The 18,098-nt window shown below is 39.2% G+C and overlaps 1 long non-coding RNA gene across 1 annotated transcript in view; it reads left to right on the forward strand.

Moving 5' to 3' along the window:
* Positions 1–17,816, forward strand: part of LOC114116445 (uncharacterized) — a 59,928-nt gene extending 42,112 nt beyond the window's left edge. Inside the window, exon 2 of the long non-coding RNA XR_003590365.3 lies at positions 1,668–17,816. This is a non-coding gene — a long non-coding RNA (uncharacterized LOC114116445). The remainder of the gene's footprint in view (positions 1–1,667) is intronic.
* Positions 17,817–18,098: the final 282 nt, after the last annotated feature.

An 18,098-nucleotide genomic window follows, 5' to 3' on the forward strand; every position in this document is an offset into this window, starting at 1 on the left:
CCCATCTTTGCATGAAATGTTCCCTTAGTATCTCTAATTTTCTTGAAGTGATCTCTAGTTGAAGAAAATATAGCTAAAATTTAGCTATATTTTTATTTTTATTAATCCTTTTAATTGAAAGATAATTGCTTTACAGAATTGTTAGTTTCTGCCAAGCATCAACATGAATCAGCCATAAGTACACATATGTCTCCTCTCTCCTGAATGTCCCTCCCACCTCCCTTGCCATTCCACCCACCTTGTTACAAAGCCCTGGTTTGGTTGGATGTATGGAAAAAGTAACATGGAAATTTACCATATGAAAAATAGATCGCCAACAGGAATTTGCCTTATGACTCAGGGAATGCAAAGGTGCTCTTGTATCCTTTTTGTCTTCTTAAATATTATTAAAGCATCGACCAAACAGGAACCAAAATGTCTTCAAAGAAAGATGATTCCTAATCCTACTCTTCACACCCAAATATTTTAGGTGTTGCCTTTAGTTATTATCTCGTAGTACCTATTCATTTTTATGCAGATGAAAATCACGTAACTATTTAAACAGTATTTTATTTTTACTCAGTCACTTACACGATTACATTATGTTGATACGGTAATGTACCAAATTGCTGTTTGAATTGTTTTCATTTTGACAACTAATATTCTCATACAGCTTTTGGTTCTACCACTTTCTCATAATAAATTCCCTTAAGCAACAGCACCAAGAAAAAAGCAGATTTTTAGCTACATGTGGGTATAACAGATCTGCTGCAGCTGTGCCTATACGCTATATATGTTTGCATGCATGCATGCCCAGTGTCCAACTCCTTGCAATCCCATGGACAGTGGCCCGCCAGGCTCCTCTGTCCACAGGATTCTCCAGGCAAGAATACTGGAGTGGATTGCTATCTCCTTCTCCAGGGGAATCTTTCTGACCCAGGGATCGAACCTGGGTCTCCTGCACTGTCAGGCAGATTCTTTACCACTGAGTCACCAGAGAAGCTCTGTGTATATATTTTAATGTTGCTAATTTAGTAGCTGCAAAATGCTAACTCAGAAAATTAATTTACTTGAATTTCTTGATTATAAAATGTTGACCTCTATATTTTATTATTTGAATTTATTCTTTGGGGAGTTCTATGCTCATCAATAATTTCATTATTGAACATTGAAATACCAGTAGGCAAGGAATGGTAAGGACATTGCATGCACCTCAGCTAATTAATTTTAAATATCATCTAGCATGGCATGCAATTATAAGAGACTATAAAGTCTCCAGATACATCTGAGTCTCTGGTGCTTCTCTAATGTCAATGGATATTCATATAAAGCTTTAAGAACAAGAGTGTACTTCCATTCTTTCATACTCTCTCTGTCTAGTATGTGAATGTTTATGAAGATGCTGAGAGAAGTAAATCTGAGGGTAGGTCTAAACTCCTGTGTAATTTTGAGCAAGTTTAAGCCTTGGTTTCCTCATCCATCTGGGTTATTTACAGCAGTAAGGTACTTAACACTTAGCACAGGGCTTGGAACTTGGAAAGCATCCAAACATGTTAGTTATCATTATTAAAGTCTGATCAGTTATGTTAACTCAGAACCAATTTTAAGACATGGCCTATTCAGGTAATTTAGTGAAATTAATTTTTAATAAATGCATTTTCTTTTTTTAACTGTCTGGGAATTTACAGCAGTCCCTGTTAACAGAAACTGATGGTGTTACACCTGGAAACAAGTTGTACCAGATGTGTTTCCTAAAGCACACCTAAGCGATAAGAGCATGTTGTCATGATCAGGCAGTGCCTGCACTTCATATCTAGAGGAGTATAATGGAGCAAACGCGAATGCTGTCCACATGACCTGATGGCCTCAAAGGCAGCACAGTGACAAAGATAGGCAGTTGCTCTATCTTCCATAAATTGACAGTGGATAAAGTGTAGGAAACTCTACTTAATAACAAATAATGTATCATGACGGAAGATAGACTGAGCAGATTAAAACTTAAGCAAGAGGAAACACAGGATCCACAGTGGACCACAGGTTGAACAGCCATCAAGAACTCAGGCAACGTGCTGTCTAATGGGAGTGTGAGCTCTGAAGTCAGGCAGACTCAAGTCTGAACTTCACCCAAGTCACAGCACTCACTAGCTCTGTGACTCTGGAAAACCTCACTGAATCTCAAAAGAAAAAAAGGTGTTTCATTTAAATGCACTATTTGTTACTTGATAGGCACTTAGTACATACTTCTTTGCTATGCATCTCCGTTATTCACAGAAGTAAATGAAATACATACCCAACCATAATACATTTGAAAACCGGCGGTAACTTCTTCAACATCTTCATCTAGCAGAATATAAAAGAACTGGACTTATGAAATTTGGAAGCTCATTTAAGAGTAATGACTTTTTTTTTCTTTTTAAATATGAGCATTTAAAGCTGTAATTTCCTTCTAAGCATGTCTTCACTGCACCCCACAAATTTTGATGTTGTGTTTTCATTTTAATTCAGTTCAAAATACATTCTTGCTTCCCTTATCACTTCTTTTATGACTTGTGGATTATTTACATATATATCATTTAATGTACAATTTTTTAGAGTTTTATAGTTATCTTGGTTACTATCTTTATTTGTGGTCAGAGAATATGTTCTGTATAAAGTCAGTCCTTTAACTATATTGCAACTTGTTCTGTGGTTTAACATAGAGTGTATTTGGATTGATATTCTGTCTGTGCTTGAAAAGAATGTGAGTGCTGCTGCTGTTTTGTGGAGTGTAAAGTATATAAACATGAATTAAACCCACTTGGTTCGTACTGTTTTACAACTCTTCCTTCACTGATTTTTCTGTCTACTAGTCCTGTTACTGAAGGAAGCATATTTAAGTCATCAACTTGACTGTATTTGTAATTGTCTTTCCTCCTTTGAAGTCTGATTTGGTTCCTGTATGTTTCAGTTCTATTATGAGATACATATATGTTTATAATGTTACAAGTCCCTGCTGTACTGATTCTTTTATAATTATGAAATGTCTTTGACTTTAATAATACTTCTTGTCTTAAATTCTAAATATTTTGTCTGGCCCTGATATAACCAGTGCAGTTTACTTATGCATGCATGCATGCTCAGTCGCTAAGTCATGTCCGACTTTGCAAGCCCATAGACAGCTGCCTGCCAGGCTCCTCTGTCCCCGGGATTTTCCTGGCAAGGATACTGGAAGGGGCTGCCATTTCCTCCTCCAGGGGTTCTTCCTGACCCAGTGATTGAACCTGCATTTCCTGCAATGGCAGGCAGATTCTTTACCATTATGCCACCTGGGAAGCCATTACTTATTCATATTGCATATCTTTTCCAACCTGTTACTTTCAAGATATTCGTATTTTTATGTTTAAAGTGTATCTCTTGCAGATAGCATATAGTTGAGTCTAACTTTTTGATACTGTTGTTCCTGTTCAGTCACTCAGTCATGTCCAGTGCTTTGCGACCCCATGGACTGCAGCACTCCAGGCTTCTCTGTCCTTCACCGTCTCCGGGACGTTGCTCAAACTCATGTCCATTGAGTCAGTGATGCCATCCAACCATCTTGTCCTCTGTCATCCCCCTTAGCTACGGCCTTTAATCTTTCCCAGCTTCAGGGTCTTTTCTAATGAAGCTTTTATATATATATATATATATATATAGATTGGCCCCAAAACATCAGCCTTTTGATTAGTGTTTGGTGCATTTACATTTAATGTAATTAGTGTTATAGTCGAATTTAGGTCTGCCCTTTGTTGTTTGCTCTCTATTTCTCTCGCATTTCATGTTCCTTTTCTGCCTTCTTTGTGTTAGACATTTCATAGTATAGTATATTTTAATTCTGTTGGTTTGTTATATCTATATTCCTTTGCATGATTCTTCTAATGATTACTATAGGGATTATAATACACTTCTTTAATTTATCACAATCGACTTAAATTATTATCAAATTAACTTTGGAGATATATATGTATATATACATATATACATGGAGATTAGGTATAGAGATAAAGGTATAGATATAGATATCTTACAACTCTATAATTCCATTTACCTCCCCTCCATCCTTGGTGCCATTATTGCAACATACATATTAACATCTATAAACAGACATACCTTGGAGATATTGCAGCTTTTGTTCAAGGGCACTGTAATAAAGTAAATATCACAATAAAGCAAGTTATATGAATATGTTAGTTTCCCAGTGTTTATATAAAAGTTATATTTACACTGTACTGTAGTGTATTAAGTGTGCAATAGCATTATGTCTAAAAATAATGTACATACCTTAATTTTAAAATATTTTATTGCTAAAAAGTGATAACCATCTTCTGAGTCTTCAGTGAATTGTAATCTTTTGCAATCATAACATGAAAGATCACTAGTCACAGATCACCATAACAAATATAATAATAATAATAAAGTTTGAAACATTGAGAAATGGCTAAAATGTACTGCTGCTGCTTCTAAGTTGCTTCAGTCGTATCCATCTCTGTGCGACCCCATAGACAGTAGCCCACCAGGCTCCCCCGTCCCTGGGATTCTCCAGGCAAGAACAATGGAGCAGGTTGCCATTTCTTTCTCCAATGCATGAAAGTGAAAAGTGAAAGTGAAGTTGCTCAGTCATATCCAACTCTTAGCAATCCCATGGACTGCAGCCTAACAGGCTCCTCCATCCATGGGATTTTCCAGGCAAGAGTACTGGAGTAGGGTGCCATTTCCTTCTCTGGCTAAAATGTGATAGGGAGACAATAATGTGCTTAGTAGCTCGGTTGTGTCTGACTCTTTGTGACCCCATGGACTGCAGCCCACCAGGCCCCTGTGCCCATGGGGATTCTCCAGGCAAGAGTACTGGAGTGGGTTGCCATGCCCTTCTCCAGGGGATCTTCCCAACCCAGGGATAGAACCCAGGTCTCCTGCATTGTAAGTGGATTTTTTACCATCTGAGCCACCAAAGAAGCACAAGATTCCTGAAATTTGTAGCCTATCCCTTCTCTAGGGGACAAGGGAAGCCCAACGGGGAGACAAAAAGTGAGCAAATACTGTTGAAAAATGACATTAAGAGATTTGCTCTACAGAGGACTCCACAAAGCTTCAATTTGTTAAAAAAAAAAAGACAATATCTGCTAAGCACAATATAGTAAGTACAATGAAATGAAATGCCTGTACGTTAAAACCCAAAATACAGTGTAATAAGTTTTGTTTTAAGTGGTCATATGTCTTAAGAAGTGATGAAAAGTATAAAAAATTATGTTTAAAACCATGAGTAGTCATTAAAATAAATTATGTCTCTAAACTGAAATTATAATTCATCATCTTAATTTTATTAGCTCTGAGAATGTCCAACTGTTATTCTTTACTACTTTGAGAGTCATACCCCATATCAAGTAGAGAATAAGAAAAGTGTTAGGCAGTAGGCTGGACTTACTTGCTCCCTGAATAAATCTGTCTCAGTCAAATGACAGATCAGCACAGTCATGACTTCAGCTTGCCTCTCAGAAGGCAAAACTGAAAATATTAAATCCTTGACCTCCAAAGGTCCACTTACTTACTGCATTTTAAATCATTTAGCATTCATTGTCGCTGTTTATAAGTTTTTAAAAGGTGAAGCTTGCAGTGATACATGTAGAGTTCAGCAACTGTAGTTTAGTAGCTATGATAATATACAGACATGGAAAGCCTTGTGAGATGTTGTTTGTTGGCTTGTCACATCCATTACTTCCCAAATGAAGAGAAACTACCAGCGGCGCTTTGGGTTATAGTGACACCTGGTGGTACCGAGTTGTTTTGCTTTTTGTTTTCAGCTTTGTTTTCTTTTGTTTGTCTTAAGAACATTTTCTGACATGATTTATTTTGTCTAGAACTTTTTTTAAGTAATTGTTTTATCAGCTAGGATGTGCCTTGAAAGGCCCCTCCCTTTCTGGCCGGATTCCCTTCCCTGAAAGAGGTCCCTGGTCTGGATCCCTCCTAATAGGAGGAGCCAGTGACCTTCACAATCTCCACCTTGAGGTTGGGAAAGAGATCTTATTATGGTGGGAAGAATTAAGATACTGTTAATACTAAACCTGGAAATAGTATGACTAATAGCATGCTATGAAATGCTTCTGATAATGTGTATTTATTGACAACATGCCTCGTATACCCATGCACATCGTAACATATTATTTTGTGGTTTTATAGAGGAGATTCTGGAGAGTCGCCAAGGTCACAGCTTAAGTCTCTGGAGAAGTCGTAACTTCAGTTTTTACTGAATAGTAGTTCTAATGTTGAGAATTTTAATTCAGCAATTAAATATATTCATGAGTAACTTTTCTTTATAAAAAATTGAATTATTTCCAATAAGGTTGAAATCTTTGCTACCCAAGTCTAGACCCTTCCTTTTTCCATTTCCCCAGAGATAACTACTGCTATGAGTTTGGTATGTAGCTTTCCAGAACCATCACACACACATACACACACACACACACACACACACACACACACACACTCACACTCTTTGAATTTAGAGATGGGTGATTACTTTCTCCTCTGTTTGGTACATAGAAGAGAGTAATTTGGCTGAAGTGAAGGGGCTAATTTCATCAAAATAGGCATTTGTGCCACTAAGTATTATAACAAGTTGAAACTCTATAGTAGTGACAGTTATTCTAAAGTCATTTCAGATGTCTGCAGTAAATACTCAAGATTCAACTGAAATGTTGGCTGGAGCACCACTAGGCCCTCTAACGACAGTCCCATCGTGACAACACTGCCCAAATGCCTTCCCTCCCGTTGGTGCGACACTCTCACCACCACGGCCGCAGCCAAAGTTAAGAAACTTTTACTTTCGTGTTATTTAATCAAGCCTATAATTCTTATTATAAGTTGCCAATATGATCTGTAGTTTGTAACTCTGCTCATAGAATATATGGAGAGAAGACTCGAATAATTATCATTATTTTTTTGTTTGAATGCAATTTTTCTACCACTTTCATTGAAAATCCACATATTTAATTAAAAAGGTTTTTTTTAATCTATTAATTAAAAAAAAACTTGAAATGTGCATAATTAAGAAGAAACTAGTTGGATTGATAGGCCACATTCTCTTTTTTCCCCTTCCAAGTGCAATAACTTGTATGAAACAGTAAGTGTAAATGAGAAAAAATAAAGTTAGATGAATGAAGCCCTCACAGAATATGTAAGGAAGGCGTGACTGAGTAGGTTACGTCACACTGACTGATATCCTAGCTCTCTGAATCTACTCACAGCATTGTATGCCAAATGGCATAAACTTCTAGCTATTCCCTCATGCTGCAGAATTTATTAGGTTCTGGATTTAAACAGGTGCTACAGTGAGAACTTGAGACCGGCATTGCAGGCATGGATTCAGAGTACAGCACTTTGGGGTCGGGGTGGAGAACTTTCTCCTCAAGATAAACATAAGAAAGTTAATTAAACAATGAGTGAGCTTCTTAGAACAAATGACTTAAACTGGGCGGCATTTTTCAGTTGACAAGTGTCTGTGAATCTTATCAATATACTCTGTACTTACATCTATTTCAAAGTCACGTTGTTGTTGATTATCCATACACTGTAACCTTGTAGTGAAGCACCCTGTGCGTACACTTTCCCTTTAGGGTGTCAGATAAACACAAACGAACTAGAGTGTGAGCCTGTACAGTTTCTCCTGTAAATGAAGGAGTGCGCTTGTCGCGTCTGCGTTGTGATTTTTCTCATAAGTCACTCTCTGAAAATTTCCATATAGTTCGTTATGTCTTGAGAGTATGTAAGCCTGGGGGAGATTTGGATTTTGTTTTCAGCTGGGGGATGTGAAAGTTCCCTGTTAAACGCTCATCTCACGGGACAGGCGAAATGAAAGCGAGTGAATGGCAGGGGACATGGCAACTGTGTGGCCCAGGCGCGGGAAGGCAGCGGGCGGCACGGAGCTTACAGAGACACGCCCGAGATGCAAGCTGGCACCCTCACCCGCGAATCTGTAGCAGCCCTACCGCGCAGTGGCGGGAGACCTGGAGCCTGCCTAGAAAGTAGCAACACCCCTGATAGACCAGAAAATTCTGCTTCCAGGAGACCCGTGAAGCTTGCAAAGTGGCTACAGTGTTTTGTGGTTTTTTTTTCAAGTCAGTCACTCATGGCTACTGTAAAGGGCTACAGTTCAACTTAAATATGAGATTCGGAGACAGTTACTGTGTATCCTGAAAGACACACTACTGCAGAATTTATTTTTTAATCAGATAATAGATTAAAAGATTTTTTTGAATATAAAATGTGCCAAATGTGACCAGAGTGTAATATACACTTGAAATAAATATAGTCATATATATATATATATTTATAAATATATAAATATTTACTTTTGGTCACTTTGAGTAAGCAAATTACTACTTTATCATGATTTGGTTTTATGTAACTAACACACATGTTAAATCAGAAACCGGACTTGAACAAAATGAGTAGATTTCATGTTACAACAGGAACTTCTCAGATTGGTCTCTGAATGGTTAAAATCATCATTTTATGTAACGAAAATTACTTTAATCACTGTATTTAGTCTAGGTGTGGCTCTTCCCAGTTAGAACATTTTAAACTCTTAAATGATTATTCAACAGTCAGGCCCAACTATTAGGGCCATTTCCTTTCTTTCTTGTCCATTTATAAACTGTTTACATGCATTTCTCCTCTGCACTGATTCTGGACCCTGATTTCCCTTCATTTGGAATCCATCACACACACAAAAAAATAAGTCACACATTAATCATGAGAAGTTAACTTTCCAAAAGGTTTCGCTGTCATTTAAGGAATGATTGCTTGTCATGAAGTGATTTCTGTTCTTAGCTGTGAGTTCCTTGGGAAAAACAAAACAGCCTGATCTTGAGTTACACTCTGCCCTCAGTATCCGGTATCTGCAGGTGCTCCAAGCATGGATTTCGAACTGCTCTTGGTTGGATCTGGGGGTAACCTGTAGTTCCAAGGGCAGACTGTACTTCACCATTTCTTGTAAGTGACTCGAGCATGCGCAGATTTCAGTATTTGAGGGAGTCCTGGAACAAATTCCTCGTGGATACCTGGGAACCATAGTATTTGGAAGTTTCAAAACAAAGTTTCAGGGACTGGTAAATCTGCCACCTGGCAATCTAAAACCTGAATAATTATCTCTGAAGTATTAACAGATTGCCAGCTGGCAGATGGCATCACACATTCAAGCATTGCTTCACTCACCAAACACTTACTGGGAACTTCCCTTCTGTTAAACAAACTGGCTATATGATTTTGAATTTTTTTTTTTAATGAAGTGAAATGACATGAAATGGTTGAATCAAGAGACAGACAAATCAATATCAGATATCAATATTTGCAATAAAGTGTAAGCACTGTGGTAGAAGTATATCAGGTACCCTGATGGTCAGAGAGGAATGGACCTTCACTTTAGGTTGGGGCAGCCAGCACGTGTTAGGGGTGGTGGTGACCCGTGGGGGCCACAGAGCGTGTGGGCCTATGCCAGCTGGAGGGTTGGTCTAGTGCAGAACCAGCAGAATAAAGAACAGGCCTGCATGGGTCAGTCCTTCACAAGGCCGCAATCCCTTCAGTTATAACAGTTAAACCCACCTTCCACATGGCTTCATGGGCTTCCAGCACAGATCCATGAATGTGCTAGCTGGAATTCTCCCCAGCTCCTTCCTGCACGCCTCGCTTCATATGCCCCCTCTCCCCCAGGAAAGGCCTTGTGCCCCATACCCCCAGCCTGGATTCCCCCATGCCCTCAGCCAGCCTCTCCCTGAGCACTGCTGTTTCCATCTTTCCTGGTTCTCAGGTTCGTTTGCTAGGTGTCCTCACGCTGCTGCCCTGAGTTAGGGTCCCACACACCTCTCCACCCGCTTGCAGGAATCTTTTACCTAACCTCCCTTCCCTGCAGCCTGGCAGCTGGAGTCAACTCACAAGTGCAGGCCTGGCTGCCTCCTAGTTTGGGGAGGATGCCCCAATGTCTTGGCCCAGCATGTGGGTGTGGGGACCCATGTCATCCCCCTCTGTCCTGCCCTCCCCTCACCTACCTTCACCCACATTCACATTTGGCTTCAATCTGTGGGATTCTCAAAGGTCCCTGCAGAATGACTGTTCTTCAGACACTCGCAGCTGCACTGTCTCCTTCCCTGCCCACCTCTTCCGACCCCCCGCGTGCACCATCAACCCTCGATTACGTTCATTCCCCCTGTAAGACGCAGCCCAGGCCTCTGCTGACTGAGAAGCATGTTCTGACCCAGCACGGTGCCTGTCACACTCGAACAACAGCTCATGTGTCTGTGCTGAAGACTAGGCTGTGTCTTCCATGAGGTCAGGGATGATCCCATTCATTTCTCATCACTCAGAGTTTAGAACATTGGTGGTGTGTGATAGGCACCCACACGTGTTTGTCGAGTGAATGAGTTGCGTGCACTGTCTGGTGAGTTTGAAATCGGATGCCTCTTTGGTTTACCGTGTGGTGTTCTTCTATCACAGAGGGTTGTCCTGTGATACACAGTACTGACTTGCTTTGTCACACAAGCATTGTGTTCATCATAGATCAAGTCCAAGAGCCTTTGGAATAAACGTGTCATAGGAAAGAATTTCAGGTGTCAGCTAACTCCACTCATGGATACGCCTCTAACTGCAGGTCTGCTTCCTTCCAAATATTACATTTTTTTAAAACAAATTTCAGCATGATGTTAGCAGTTTGCAGTACGCCATTTGTATACACATAACTTATGTCTTACAATTACTTTTGTTTGTTTGAGTGAATTTGTGGCTACATAGGGCCTCCCTTGTAGCTCAGTCAGTACAGAATATGCCTGCAGTGCAGGAGACCTGGATTCGATCCCTGGGTTGGGAGATCCCTTCCCTGGAGAAGGAAATGGCAACCTGCTCAAGTATCCTTGCCTGGAAAATCTCATGGACAGAGTCTGGTGGGCTGCAGTCCATGGGGTCAGAATGAGTTGGGCACAACTGAGCGACTAACACTTACTTACTTACGGCTACATAGCCCATGATTAAAGTAACCAACTTTCAGTAATTAACCTGACATGTGGCCTTCTGTCTGCAAGCCCATTGCTCAGTTACAGGCTAGAGTGAGCTGAGGCAAAGTCGTAGTGCTCAGAAAGTGAGCAGCTGGGTTCTGCACCCAGAAAGGAAAGGTACACCGTTTAAGGGGTGTGTGAGTCTTTTGAGACCATTTTGAAAAATCATAGAATATTGAAAATCCCACATTAACGAGAAACCATGAGTAGACCCCAGGAGAATCCTAATGTATAGAAGGTAGGAAGAGCACACCCCCTAAGAGAACCATAATTTAGTCCCATGAATGGTTTCTGGTCTTCTCCCGTGACACTTTATGGTATCTTGAAACAATGCTGGGTTTCCCGAGGTTTGAGCTGCTGCCCGCCAGCCCCGCCCCAGAGAGCACTGAGGGCCAGATACTGTAAACACCCTACACTCTCAGCTGTGCACAGTGAGAAAGCTGGGAGGAGGCTGTTTACTCTCTCTGCCTTGGAAGTCAACTAGAGAAGCAGCCCGGGAGTGTTCTTACATGTGTCGTGTATGTGGTCCTAGCCAGTGTTTATTTATGAGGTCAGTGCTAAAAGGAAAGAAGTAAATTGATCATGCTAACAAACATAACAAATTTGTGAGATTTATCTTTGACCTGTCTAACATTATTTGGAGGAAAGAAAAACAAGTTTACCATAAACCCAAGAGATGAAGATTCTGGTAACTTACTTATGCAGCTGAGTCTACATTTTGCAGGTGACTGTAGGTGCTCTGTAAAAGCAACAAAAGGTAAAGCACCTTAAGGCCGATAATCTCCATTAACCTGAACAGCATTTCTACACTGAGTTTAGCTTTTGTTGAAGCAAAAGTTCTGGAGTCCTGAAACTTGCTATTTTGTCAAGGTGTTTGCAGGTTGGAGCCCCAGTTTGGCTTCAAGTGTGGCAATAATGGACACTATTAATAGGACCTGCTATTTAAAACCAGAATATTTTATAGTTACACATTTTGAGAAAAGACTGGATTTTTGAGGACACAGATATAATGTAGTAAGGAAAATTTTAAGAAAAATCCAAAACTAACTCCTGGATTCAACCTTCCCAGAAAACCCATAATTTTTACATTTCTTGTTCTCTGTAAATAGTTTAAATCAAAGATTTGTTTAGTAGCTTAGTCTTAGAATTAGATTTAACCCAACATTTATGTCCCTCTCTTGTTATTTTTTCTAACCAATATAGATAAGTTTTATTTGCAAGGAGCATATTTAAATTGGTATATTCTAATATAGCAAGCCCTTAAAGGTGTAAAATAATTGATGCCTGCTTCGCTGTGAAGCAAATGCAGACATAGCTGCTTGCATATGTTGTCTTGATACATCAACAATGCTGATCATTTAAGCTATTAATAAAAGACACTCTACTGCTTTAAAGGTATTAGAGGAACTTTTAATTCCATCTTCTTGCTGAGTGCAAAATATAAGACAATAGGAACAATTGTCTCATGTAAGTGTAACAAAAAAAAACAACCCTGGTGTATGAATCAACTGGTTTAGCATGTGATTTCAAGGAAGTATTTGAAAAGCTGGGCTTGCTGCAGCAGACTGACTGCACAGCCAAAGTGCTGGCTGAGCAACTCTGGCTCGGGCAAGTCATCAACCTTTTCAGGCCTTGCCTCCAGGCTCCAGGAAGCCCTCTGAGACAAGGCTCTCCAGTCTCCTCAAATAAACAGTTATTGTGAATGTTTAAAACTGCGCTTTCTGCCAGGAGACACAGATTATATGAGTAAATACAAAAACAGCTCCAAGTAGGAAGAGGATGACCCATGCGCTTTTCCATAGCTTTTTAGTTATTCTGAGTAAATATCCAGGATGTCTCTTGATTTTCACTTTTAGTCATGAGTGCAGTGTTCCAAAGCTTATTGAAATATGTACTGACCTTCCTTCCATCAGCCAAGAAATACTTATTGAGCACCTATTATTTGCCAGCTCCAGACACTGAGGATACACCACTGAACAGAAACAAAAGCCTTACTCATGTGAACCCACAAGTAGATACATATAGTGTGTCAGAATATAGACATCTTGTTTATTCTGGTATCTAAAGTATCTAATTTTATTCGGTGGTATCATTGCCTTTTTCGGTCTTGCAAAACTGAATGAATGAAATGAAATGAATGAAAAATTTATTTCACTGTCTGTCTATTAAAAATATCCAGATACAGATCTATATGATATTGTTCACTTTTGCATTATTCTTTTAAGTATATTCTCATTGTTCCTGGTCTTTTATGTGAAATGTGTAAGTCATATTAATAAACATGCTTGAGAGGTCATGTTACATATATATATGCTGCTAAGACGCTTCCGTCATGTCCGACTCTATGCAACCCCATAGACGGCAGCCGCCAGGCTCCCCCATCCCTGTGATTCTCCAGGCAAGAATACTGGAGTGGGTTGCCATTTTCTTCTCCAATGCATGAAAGTGAAAAGTGAAAGTGAAGTCACTCAGTCATGTCTGACCTTCAGCAACCCCATGGACTGCAGCCCACCAGGCTCCTCCGTCCATGGGATTTTCCAGCCAAGAGTACTGGAGTGGGGTGTCATTGCCTTACATATATATATTTACTGAAAAGATATAGTTAAGCAGTTTTATAACTAAAAGGCTAAAAAAATGTGTTTACATATATATGTATTTATTAAGTATACTATATATTCCAATTATTATTGTATATAGTACAAGCAAATTATTAGCATGCACCTTACTCTTTTCTAGCTTATAGTTCTTCAGATACTGATGAAGTCGATTTGTCTTTATACTGTACTACATTTGGGTATTTGTCATTTGATAAGCAAATGCTGGAAATATTTTTTTAACTGTTCTTAAACATAAACATTCATTTATATTTTAAAGAGCTGACCATTCTTTGCAAGTTAATTATGTCATAAAAACTCAACAGAAATAAAAGTCTAATGTATGGATTATTTGTTTATGAATTCATGGTCTCCTTTTCCCTATTTGTTTAAATTAGTAAGTTTTTATAATATAAATGTGTTTATGCCTAGAGGTAATTTATCTCTATAAAACTGGGGCTTAGATTTCTCTGGATTTAAATACAGTTCTCCTTTCCTCTTCATTTTAAAAGTGCAGAGAACAGATTATCAACTCATGATAATCATTCTTGGGTATTATTCTGGTTAACTCTATCACTGAAAAACTATGTGTATAATATACAAAAATTAATTGTATTGCTGTGTATCAGCAACAAACTAAAATGAAATTTAAAATACTATTTAAAATAGCAACAAAACATTCAAATATCCAAAAGATAAATCTGATAAAAAGTTCTATAAGCCCTATACCATTGCTGAGAGAAATTAAAGATTTGAATAAGATGGAGAGATAGTCCATGTCCATGGAGGACAGGACTCAGGACGGTTGTGTGGCTCGTTCTCCCTAAGTGGACCAAGTAGGTGCAATGCAGGCCCCAGCAGAATCTGAGCAGGAGAGAGAGAGTAACCTGACAAAGCAAATTCTAGAATTTATAATTCAAATGACAAAGGCAGCCTTGATTAAAAGATGGATAAAGTACCCTCCCAAAAATCAAGATCTATTATAAAGTCATAGTGTGGTATGGCATTTGTGCAGCAATAAACAGACAATAGATACATGATTGGATAAAGACATCTTTGTGACAAAGGTGATACTGAGTGCAATGGAGAAAGGATGGTCTCTTCAGTAAGCAGCGCTGGATTAATTTAGTACCCTTATTGAAAACAATGACTTATTGGTCTCCACCTCGTACCATATAAAAGCAAATTCCAGATGGATTGTAGCTCTCAGTATGAAAGATAAAACTATGAAGTGTTATAGAAAAACTATAAAGCTCTTTTTTATTTAAAAAAAGAAATAGAGCATCTTTATGACCTTGAAGTAGGTAAACTTTCCTTAGTAAGGTTGCAAGACAACACTAACCAGAAAGGGAAAACATGACAATTTGGAACATAATAATATCAAGAAAGTCTGTTCATCAAAAGACATCATTAAGAAAATGAAAAGACAACATATAGAGTAAAAGATATTTGCAACAAATATAACAAACAACTTGGACCCAGAGTATATAAAGAATTCCTACAAATTAATAAGATAGACAAGCCAGCAGAACAGTGGGCTAAGACTTGAATAACAAATAAAACTCTGATGCAAATGATCCATTAACATGAAGAGTTGCTTTGCCTCATTAGTTATCAAGTAAATGTGCGCTGAAATCACAGCTCAATGCCAAGGCACAACTACTAGACTCAGTACGTTTAAAAGGAAAAAAAATATATCTAACATTGGAAAGGATGTGGAAAACTGTAAATGGAAGCATTAGTTGGGACACCCACTTTAGAAAGCTGTCTGGAGCATCTACTTGAACATCATGCTTCCGTCCTGGGTCCCAGCTCCTGCCTCCCACATGGAAATGTGTAGACTCTCCCTCAAAAGAAATGAGCAAGAATATGCGTAGCAGCACAATGCACACCAGCCCCAACGTTGGGGGCTACCCACAGTTTCCATTAATGGCGGGATTTATGAATTGTGTATACTCACAGGGCTTCCCTGGTAAACTCAGCTGGTAAAGAACCCACCTGCAAAGCAGGCGACCCCAGTTCGATTCCTGGCTTGGAAAGATCCCCTGGAGAAGGGATAGGCTACCCGCTCCAGTATTCTGGCCTGGAGAATTCCATGGACTATGGACTACAGTCCATAGGGTCACAAAGAATTGGAACAGAATACCACATGGCAGTAAGAATAAATGATTTAGTGTCACCTGAAGTTATCAGTAAATCTCCCAGACATAATGAAATAAGCAAGGCACAGAAGATGGCATGCTATCTGGGTCTCTGTTTGTACCAGTTTTTAGCACAAGCAGCTCGATTATTTATGGTGATAGGAGTCAGCCTGTAGTAACCTTGGGCCTGTGGGACCAGTGCCTGCAAGTGGGCGTGAGGGACTAGACTTCTGACGTGTTGGTGCCATGTCTATTCTTGTCTAAGGACTGGTGACACAGGTGTGACACTTCTGGAAAGTCTTCAAGGCAAAATTTATTTTTTCACTTTTCTGATTGTGTGACAGACTTTAGTAAAAAGTTTGAAAGAATTAAGTATGAAGAAATTAAAACCGTATCACCTGATCTTAAATTAGGCAGGCAGAAGTCTCTGTTAAAGCTGTCATAGGAGAAATTCTTTCCAATTTCCTCAAAGATCAGGGTGAAACAGCTGATGGTGAAAGGCTTTTATCTATGGCCATGTTGCCACATGGTTTCAGCTATGAGTGTTTCAGGGAAGCAGGTGAAGGCATTCACTGACTCACCCAGGGTCACACAGGCATCAGTGGCCACTCAAGAAACAGAAGGAGACACTGCTGGCAAGACCCTGATGCCTCAAATTATACCCATGACCAGGCAGCCTGGGACTGGGCAACAAAAGCAAAAAACCCCTACCACTCACAGTCAGAAATACAATATAATAAACTCAAAACGGATTAAAGATCTAAACATAAGACCAAAAACTATAAAACTCCTAGAAGAGAACATAGGCAAAACACTCTCCGACATAAATCACAGCAGGATCCTCTATGACCCACCTCCCAGAATACTGGAAATAAAAGCAAAAATAAACAAATGGGACCTAATTAAAATTAAAAGCTTTTGCACAACAAAGGAAACTATAAGCAAGGTGAAAAGACAGCCTTCAGAATGGGAGAAAATAATAGCAAATGAAGCAACTGACAAACAACTAATCTCAAAAATATACAAGCAACTCAGGCAGCTCAATTCCAGAAAAATAAATGACCCAATCAAAAAATGGGCCAAAGACCTAAATAGATATTTCTCCATAGAAGACATACAGATGGCTAACAAACACATGAAAAGATGCTCAACATCACTCATTATCAGAGAAATGCAAATCAAAACCACAATGAGGTACCATTTCACGCCAGTCAGAATGGCTTTGATCCAAAAGTCTACAAGCAATAAATGCTGGAGAGGGTGTGGAGAAAAGGGAACCTTCTTACACTGTTGGTGGGAATGCAAACTAGTACAGCCACTATGGAGAACAGTGTGGTGATGCCTTAAAAAACTGGAAATAGAACTGCCTTATGACCCAGCAATCCCACTGCTGGGCATACACACCGAGGAAACCAGAATTGAAAGAGACACGTGTACCCCAATGTTCATTGCAGCACTGTTTATAATAGCCAGGACATGGAAGCAACCTAGATGTCCATCAGCAGATGAATAGATAAGAAAGCTGTGGTACATATACACAATGGAGTATTACTCAGCCATTAAAAAGAATACATTTGAATCAGTTCTAATGAGGTGGATGAAACTGGAGCCAATTAGACAGAGTGAAGTAAGCCAAAAGAAAAACACCAATACAGTATACTAACATATATATATATGGAATTTAGAAAGATGGTAACAATAACCCTGTATGCGAGACAGCAAAAGAGACACAGATGTATAGAAGAGTGTTTTGGACTCTGTGGGAGAGGGAGAGGTGAGATGATTTGGGAGAATGGCATTGAAGCATGAATAATATCATATAAGAAACTAATCACCAGCCTAGGTTCGATGCAGGGTGCAGGATACTTGGGGCTGGTGCACTGGGATGACCCAGAGGGATGGTGTTGGGGGAAGATGGGAGGGGGGTTCAGGATTGGGAACACGTGTACACCCATGGCGGATTCATGTTGATGTGTGGCAAAACCAATACAGTATTGTAAAGTAAATAATAATAATTAATAATAAAAGAAAGAAATACAAATAGACTCTAACTTTGGCTTTTTTATTTTCATCTTTAGAATGGTTATTGTGATTGGATTTTTGTCTTTGAATGAAGGAACATTTTGTGGTTTTTAAAACTATCTTTTAAGGTTTATTTTTTAAGAAAAAAAAAAAAAGGTTGCAACTTCAAACACCAGCTTGAAGGAGCTTTTCTATTCAGTCCAAACCAGAAAATCTTGACTCCTTTATGTACCAAGTCACATGTACTAAGATACTCTGTGTGGGGTTTCTCATCTGGTAACAGGGCAGCCAACCGGGGGGCTGGAAAT

This window comes from Ovis aries, chromosome 9 (assembly GCF_016772045.2).
Source record: "Ovis aries strain OAR_USU_Benz2616 breed Rambouillet chromosome 9, ARS-UI_Ramb_v3.0, whole genome shotgun sequence".
NCBI classification, from domain to species: Eukaryota; Metazoa; Chordata; class Mammalia; order Artiodactyla; family Bovidae; genus Ovis; species Ovis aries.